The 8816-nt window shown below is 37.9% G+C and overlaps 1 non-coding gene across 1 annotated transcript; it reads right to left on the bottom strand.

Moving 5' to 3' along the window:
• Window positions 1-7130: 7130 nt before the first annotated feature.
• Window positions 7131-7293, bottom strand: LOC118891441. The gene has a single exon (XR_005019017.1). It is a non-coding gene; the product is annotated as a U1 spliceosomal RNA (small nuclear RNA).
• Window positions 7294-8816: the final 1523 nt, after the last annotated feature.

The following is an 8816-nucleotide window of genomic DNA, read 5'->3' as shown; positions in this document are numbered from 1 at the left end:
AAGTTAAAATAACACCATTAGGGTCGGTCCTAATTCAATCAGGACATTAGGACGCAGAGAGAGATACCAAGGATTCGAGCACATGTGAAAAGGCAGCAAGAGGGGGTCATCTGCAAGCTGAGGAGAGGCCTCAGGAGAAACCAAACCTGCCAATACCTTGATCTTGGACCTCCAGCCTCCAGAACCATGAGAAAATACGTTTCTGTTGTTTAAGCTCCCTGTTCTGTACCATTTTGTGATGCCAACCCAAGGAAACTAATAGAACATCTGTACAGAATCCATTAGTGTAAGATTTGGAGGATAAAGTAAACAGCAGTGATGAGCATTTTTCCACCTTAGCTCACATACAGATTAATGAAACACACGCTCTTTGTGGCTGTGGCATTCCAAGGATGAACAGCTGGGATTTCCTCAGTGGCCAATTAAAAGGGTAAAAACGTTTCTTTGTCAATGAATTAGAGAGAAACTTCACTAGCATTGTTGCAGATAAAATACTAATGGAAGGAACCACAAGGAAAGCCTGGGAATGCTCCACAACTGAGGGAGAACCAGAGGTGAGCTAGAAAACCTTCCAGTCTGGAAGCGTTATAGACACCGGATAAGGAAACAGGGTGGCAGCCTCTGCCAGAAGTCTCTGTGGTGGACTTGATATGGAAATAAATCGATATGAGAACCTGTAACAGAAAAAGGAAAAAAATCTGTGTTATTACACATCTATCCATTTATCCATCCCTTTAACCATGCATCAGTCCATTTTATTCTTGTTGCTGCTGCATTTCCAAATAAGTTGCAGACATCAGCACCCTTTATCCCTAAACACTGCAACATGCCAATCATTAACTCAAGATCAACCTTTGATTTTGGTTCTTTTTATAGGTGAAATTTACATAAAGTGAAATGAACAAAGCTTTAAAAAACTTAAACAGTGTTATTGGAGCTTAACTGACATACAATAAACACTATATTTAAATATATATTTTGATAAGTTTTGATATATACACACACTCCTGAGACTATTTTCCACAATCAAGGCAATGAACATATCCATCACCCAAGAGACTCTTGTGCCCTTTGTAAGCTCTTCCTCCCTGCCCACCACAGGCAAGAACAGATATGCTTCCTGCCACTATAGAGTAGTTTTTATTTTCTAAAGTTTTATATAAATAGGATCATATGGTATATACTCTCATTTTTCTTGGCTCTTTTTTTTTTTTTTAACACAGCATAATTATTTTGAAACATCCAAATAGTTTATCAATAGTTTATTCATTTCATTGCTGAGATTCAGTTGTATAGATATAGCACAGTCTTTCACCTGCTGATGGACATTTGGGTGACTTCCAGTTTGGGGTTATTTAAGGCTACAGTGAACATTCATTCATGTCCATCTTTTCATTTGATCATGTGATCATGTGCTTTCCTTTCTCTTGGGCAAATACCTAGAAGTAGAATGGCAGCATCATAAAGTAGGTGAATGATTAACTTTTAAAGAAACTGGCAAACTGTTTTCCACAGTCATTGTACCTATTGGAAGTGTATGAGAGTTCCGGTTGCTCCACATCTTGACAATATTTTACTTATTATGAATCCTTTAAATTTCAGCTATTCTAATAGGTGTGTTTGGTATCTTATTGTGGTTTTAATTTGTATTTCCTTAAAGACAAATAATGTCTAGCATCTTTTCATGTGTTTACTACCTGTATTTTTTCATGTGTTTATTTACCATCCATATCTCTTCTTTGGTGAAATGTCTGTTCAAATCTGTTATTTATTTTTTATTCAGTTGTTTGTGTTCTTATTGTTGAGTTTTGAGAGTTCTTTATATATTCTGAGTACAAATCCTTTATCAGACGACTTGCAAATTGTTTCTCCTAGGCTGAGACTTATCTTTTCATTTACTTAATAGTGTTTTTCAAGGAGCAGATTGTATGGATTTTGAATCATTTGTCAACTTGTTCTTTTATGAATCATGTTTCTGATATTGTATCTAAGAAATCTTTGCCTAATCCAAGGTCACAAATGTTTTTTTCTTCTAGAAGTTTTATGAACTTTTAGGTTTTACTAAATGTAATGTTATGTCATATGGTCCAACTTGAGTTAATTTTTGTTATGATGCAAGGTATAGATTGAAGTTCTTTTTTCTTCTTCTTTTTTTTTTTTTCTTGCGTATGGGTAGACTAAACTTCCTGGACTCCTGGACTCTGTATTCTATCTCATTGCTCTATTTGTCTATCTTGATTGCTATAGCTTTTTAAAAAGACTTGAAATCATGTAGTGTTAGCCAAAAAACTTTCTTCTTTCCCAAAGCTGTTTGGGCTGCTCTAGGTCATTTCCATTTCCATATGAATTTCAGAATCAGCTCACAAATTTCTCTAACTAAGCCTGTTGTGATTTTGATTTTGTTAAATTTATAGGTCATTTTTGAAATAAATATACTTTAATAATAATGAGTCTTCCAAAGAGGTGTTTAGACCACTTACATTTAGTGTAATTACTGATATGGTTGAGTTTCAATCTACAATATTGCTACTGATTTTTTCATTTGTCCTTTCTTCCCCTTTTCCTCTTTTTCTGCCTTATCTTGAGTTCATTGAATTTATTTAATAATTTTATTTTGTCTCCTTGTTGGTCTATTAGCTATAACTCTTTGATTTTTTATTTTATGGTTGCTTTAGGGTTCACAGTACACATCTTTAACATAACACAGTCTACTATTAAGTGGTATGTATCATGCCATGGAGCATAAGAACCTTACAAGAGTATCCCTCCATTCCTCCCTTCCTGACCTTTGTGTATTGTCATACATTTTACTCTTATATGTGTTATAAGCACCACACTACATTGCGATTATTTTTGTTTAAACACTCAGTTCTCTTTCTAAAGGGGTTTAATAATAAGGAAATATGTACGTTCACCTATATAAACATACAAGCATCCACAATTTCCACTGCTCTTTATTCCTTTGTGTAGTCCCAGATTTTCATCTGGAATCATTTTCTTCTACCTAAAGGATTTTCTTTAACTTATTTTTTAGTGTAGGTCTACACTACATGATGATAATTTCCTTCCACTTTTGTTTGTCCAAAAATATAAGAGTTATAGTTGTTCCTCATCCTTGATAACACTTGGTAGTTATCCATCTTTTTTTTTTTTAATAAATTTATTTATTTATTTATCTTTTGCTGTCTCGGGTCTTTGTTGCTGCGCACGGGCTTTTCTCTAGTTGCAGCAAGTGGGGGCTACTCTTCGTTGTGGTGTGCGGGCTTCTCATTGCAGTGGCTTCTGTTGTTGCAGAGCATGGGCTCTAAGCATGTGGGCTTCAGTAACTGTGGCATGCAGGTTCAGTAGTTGTGGTGCACGGGATTAGTTGCTCTGTGGCATGTGGGATCTTCCCAGACCAGGGCTCGAACTCATGTCCCCTGCATTGGCAGGCGGATTCTTAACCACTGCACCACCAGGGAAGCCCGTAGTTATCCATCTTTTTACTTGGAGATTCTAATCAGTGTGTAAGGGTATCTATCTCATTGTTTAATCACATTTCTCAAATAACTCATGATGCTGAGAATGTTTTCATGTGCTTATTGGTCATTCATATAGATTCCTTTATGAAGTGCCTATTTAAATCTTTTTCCCATATTGTGGTCACTTTTAATTTTCAAAGTTCCCTGAAAACACTGAGATGATAAACAGCCTGCTGGATTAAACAATATCTAGACACATGCATGGAACTTCCTTCAAGAAATCACTTGTGAATCCACAGAGATGGAGCAAGAAACAAGTTATATCTAATGACATGGCTTATCACTCTGCAGATGGTCATAGTACACATTTTTTAGATGCTTTTTCTGGAAAATTTCAAACTTACATGAAAGTAGAAAGAAAAGTGAAAGGAATTCCTATGTAACCATCATCCAGCTTTAACAAGTACCAACATTTTGCTGAACTTGTTCGTTTACCACCTCTTTTTTTGTTTTTGCTGGCGTATTTTAAAACAAACCCCAGATGTCATATAATTTCATCCATCAATGGCATACCATTTTGACAGCTAGAACTTAAGTTATTCATTCAGGCTTTTTATTTGGTTATACGTATAGGACCAGGAGCTCTTAATGGAAAGAGGTCTAGGTCCAACATTTTCCCTGATTAGAGAATGGAACCATATGATTTGAAACAAACTTTGACACTTAACTTGAGCCACAAAGCCCATGTCTTAATAATGTCGTCCCATAATACCATCTGTTGCCCTTGGTCTCTTCAAATGGGAAAGAAGGTAATATATACATTATTTTTTTGAGTTTATTAAAAATTCATTTGAAAATTAAGGCTCATTAGTAACCTATAATGGAATATAATCTGAAAAAAAGAAGAATCACTATGCTGTACACCTGAAATTAATGCAATATTGTAAATCAACTATAATTTAAAAAAAAAGAAAATTAAGGCTAACCTACTTTAAGAATGATAGCGTATGGTGTCCCTTATACCCCATACATAATTAGTAGTTAGTTTTTAGTTCTGTGGGCTCACATCTTATGAGGGAAAGAAAGCATTCAATGTTCTGTGAGTATTATATAAAAATCACATCTCTTAAGATAACCAACGGCAGAAAATATGGTCAGATATGCCTCCTTTCTTTCTTCTATACCAGAGTTCTCAACCTCAGCACTATGGACATTTGGTTCTGATAATTCTTAGTTGCAGGGGGCTGCCCTGGGTATTGTAGGATGTATAGCAGCATCTCTGGCTTCTACCTATCACATGCCAGTAGCAGTTTCCCGGTGGTGACAACCAAATATCTCCAGATATTTCCAAACATCATCCCTGGGGGTGGGGAGCAAACCACCCCTGGTTGAGAACCCCTGTTCTATAGATATGACATTTTGGGCAGATGCAGTTCACTCACTCAGACAAGTGTCAGTGTCTCATGGCCTCGGTTTCCTTGCCTGTGAAATAAGAATGATTTTGATTTTGTTAAATCTATAGATTAACTTTGGAATAGACATACTTAAATAATAATGAGTCTTGCCATGAGGTGTTGAGACCATTTACATTTAGACCATCAGTGTAATTACTGATATGGTTGAGTTTCAATTTTTAAGATTGCTACTTATTTTTTTATTTGTCCTTCTTTGTTCCCCTTTTCCACTTTTTCTGCCTTATTTGGAGCTCACTGAATTTATTTAATAATTTCATTTGGTCTCCAGACGAGGGTGAAAGGTGTGTGAACATACCATATAAAAGGTTAACTGCTAAAAGATCATGAAATGGTTAGGATAGAGGTGTGGCTCTGCCTTAGACACCGAGGGGAGAAGGGATCTATAAGAAAGTGGTGAGCAGTCCTATGCCGTCAAAATACTTATGGTGAAAAGAAGAAATAACTGGGGTTGAGTGTGTACCATACCCTCAGCACTGGGCCAGGAACTGCACCAACTCAAATGCACAAGATGAGGTCCCCACCTTCCTGGACTCATACAAGGTAGTTCGTAACCAGGTCTATGAAGGCACCTCACCCAGTGCCTGGCACACAGTGGGTCTTCACCACATGGGATGATGATAATGAGGGTGAAGCAGAGTGAAGGGACACGGCAGAGACAGTGTACGTCCTTCAAAATGACGATAAGCCAGTGCCATTGGACAGGCTGCCTGGAGGTGGGACAGTCTAACGACAGCACGGATGTCAAAGTCCAGTAAGGTTTGCATTTAAAGTCCACGTCTGCCTGTGTGGTTTGGGGGAAGTCACTAACCCTCTCTGAGCTTCAGTCCCATCCTCTGTCAAACAGATCATTATTCCTACTTACAGAACTATCGTGTCTGTCTAGCTTAGTGCTTAGAACACAATGGTCCAAAATGTTTTCCATTAGTATTTACTAATATAATTATTATTATTTCAAACCAACCATGTAAGTGCTGAAATGACACTTATTCACAGTAATTCACGGTAATTTGGAACTGGTTAGTGTTAACTGGAAAATTTAATGGGGATTGGAAGAGAGATAAAGAGATAAAAGGAAGGAGAGACAGGCTAGCTACTCCATCCGTCCGGAAGGAGAGATGAAATCTCCCGGGAATGTTGGAACAGTTGGAAGTGGGCAGTAGTAGAATACAGTACAGCAGGGTCTGGGTGGACCAGAAATCAGGGGCAGCTTTTCAGACTCCATAGAGACATTTGGATTTTTTGAACAATAGGAATTCAGGATAGTCAATATCAAGCTTAACATTGGTGCAGATTTTAAACCCAAGGTTATTGGAAAACCCAGAAGGCACAGGAATCAAATGAAACGCGCCCTCGCCCCAGGCCTCTCCTGTCTCTCTCAAGCAGGCTGTCTATTCCCTTCAGTGCCTTTCTGGGGTCCCCTGCAAGTCCCGCTTTGAATTTTCCTGCGTTAGTCTCAGTTTAGCCTCTCGGAACCTGCGGTTATTAGTACATTACCAAGGAAACTCCTCATTTGAAGTGGGAACCACCTCTACAGGCTATAAATACAATGCAATTAGCCTCTCAAGTGCCTTATTAGAAAATATATCAAGGACACCTACATGGACTCATAGATTAGAGGATGGGATTTCTGTAGAGAGAAGGCCCTTTTTCAAAGGTTGACTTTTTATGGCATGCAGGGGGTAAAACAGAACAAACCCATAAATAATAAAAACTTATCTCAATCAGCAAACTTGGGCATGGCTTTTATTATCTGATTCTTCACTCTCCAAATCCTTGATTCATCAAATAGACATTTCAAGGGCCAAGCTTGGTTGTAGTCATCCAAATATAAGCACGGAGGTCTTTTGGTGCTGAATAATTAGTGGAAATAAGTTGTTAAAGGGAAGGTAAATGCTACAGCCTTTGGGGAAAGTCATCTGGTGATGTTTCTTAATTTAAAAATATTTCTTTAACTGACAAATTTAAAAATACACATACTCTTTGATCCAGAAATTCCACCTTTGGAAATGTATTCTACAGAAATGAGAGTGAATCTACAGGGATATATGTGCATAAACGTATAGTTAATGTAGAACTGTTTGTTGTAGCAAAAACTGAAACACTGTAAACTACAGTCTATCCATCAATAGTGAAATGAATAGATGTGTTAGGGTGCATCCATAATATGGAATATCGTGCAGCTTTTTATTTTATGTAGGGGAGAACGCGAAACAGTCCCCCACTACCACAAATTATGCGGTCGAGTTTCCCACGTTTGGGGAAATCGCGGGGTTCGGCAGATCCAGAGTGCAATGGATAAGCCTCACCCTGGGAAAAGCACCTTTGCGATCATGGTAACTCCCCTGCCAGGTAAGTATCATGCAGCTATTTTTATTTTTTACGTTTTTTTATTGAAGTATAGTTGATTTACAATGTTGTGTTAATTTGTGCTGTACAGCATAGTGATTCAGTTACACATATATATGCATTTTTAAAAAATATTTATTTAGTTCCACCAGGTCTTAGTTGCGGCAGGCAGGATCCTTGATTGTGCATGCAAACTCTTAGTTGTGGCATGCATGTGGGATCTAGTTCCCTGACCAGGGATCAAACCTGGGCCCCCTGCACTGGGGGCTCGGAGTCTTAACCACTGTGCCACCAGGGAAGTCCTTGCATACTTTTTTTTTTATATTCTTCTCCATTATGGTTTATCATAGGATACTGAATATAGTTCCCTGTGCTCTACAGCTGGACCTTGTTGTCTATCCATTCCATATATAAAAGCTTACATCTGCTAACCCCAACCTACCACTTTATCCCTTCCCCAACTCCCTCACCCTTGGCAACCAAAAGTCTGTTCTCTATGTCCGTGAGTCTGTTTCTGTTTTGTAGATAAGTTCATTTGTGTCATATTTTAGATTCCACATATAAGTGATATCATATAGTATTTGTCTTTCTCTTTCTCTCTTCACTTATTATTATAATCTCCGGTTGCATCCATGTTGCTACAAATGGCATGATTTCATTCTTTTTTATGGTTGTGTAATATTCCATTGTGTATATATACCACATCTTCTTTATCCATTCATCTGTTGGTGGACATTTAGGTTGCTTCCATGTCTTGACTACCATAAATGGTGCCATGCAGCTTTTAAAGTGAATTAGAACAGCATGAATTAGAGTTATGTGTATTTACTGTGAAAACAGCAAGCTGTGTAGGATCACTTATAGGATTGCTCCATCTCTGAAAAAGATAAAACAAAAAAGAAAGGAAAGAAGGGAGGGTAGGAGCAAAAGAAGAGAGGGGAGGAGGGAAGGAGAGAGGGAGGGAAACACCTTGTTCTTATCCAAATCCTCTGCCCCACCCCTCCTCAACCTTGCTGACAGAGCCCCAGTGTCATTTGTGCATTGACCTGTATATGTCAGGGTCCACTCAGGGAAACAGACACCATGCTGGATATTCCAAGCACAGGGTATGGTTTTACAGATGAGAGAAGAAGCCAAGAAACTAAAGAGTGGAAGCAAAGTAACCAGAGGTTAGCAAATGTCCTCTACTCCCCAGGACTACAGGGACACAGGGAAGTGGGGGAGGAATCAGGCCCACCTGATGGGGGAATGATGGCCCCATTGGGAGCTAGGACCATGGAGGAAGAAAGGAGAGAAGACATATTTCTTAGGATGATTACCTACCAGGTGATTCATAACAATAAACATGATATTAATAAAAATAATAATTTTAAAGTTAGTCCTATTTATTTTTAAATGGGTATTTCTAATTTTTTTATTCATAGTTCCCATTTATTGAGCACCTATTCTGTGTCAAACACTATCTTAGTTTTTTACAAGCCTCGTTTAATTTAATCATCGCGACAAGGTTAGAACGGTTGTTTCTTCATTTTAT

Source organism: Balaenoptera musculus, chromosome 2, assembly GCF_009873245.2.
Source record: "Balaenoptera musculus isolate JJ_BM4_2016_0621 chromosome 2, mBalMus1.pri.v3, whole genome shotgun sequence".
In the NCBI taxonomy this organism is placed as follows: Eukaryota; Metazoa; Chordata; class Mammalia; order Artiodactyla; family Balaenopteridae; genus Balaenoptera; species Balaenoptera musculus.
This window is presented reverse-complemented; position numbering and strand designations above follow the sequence as displayed.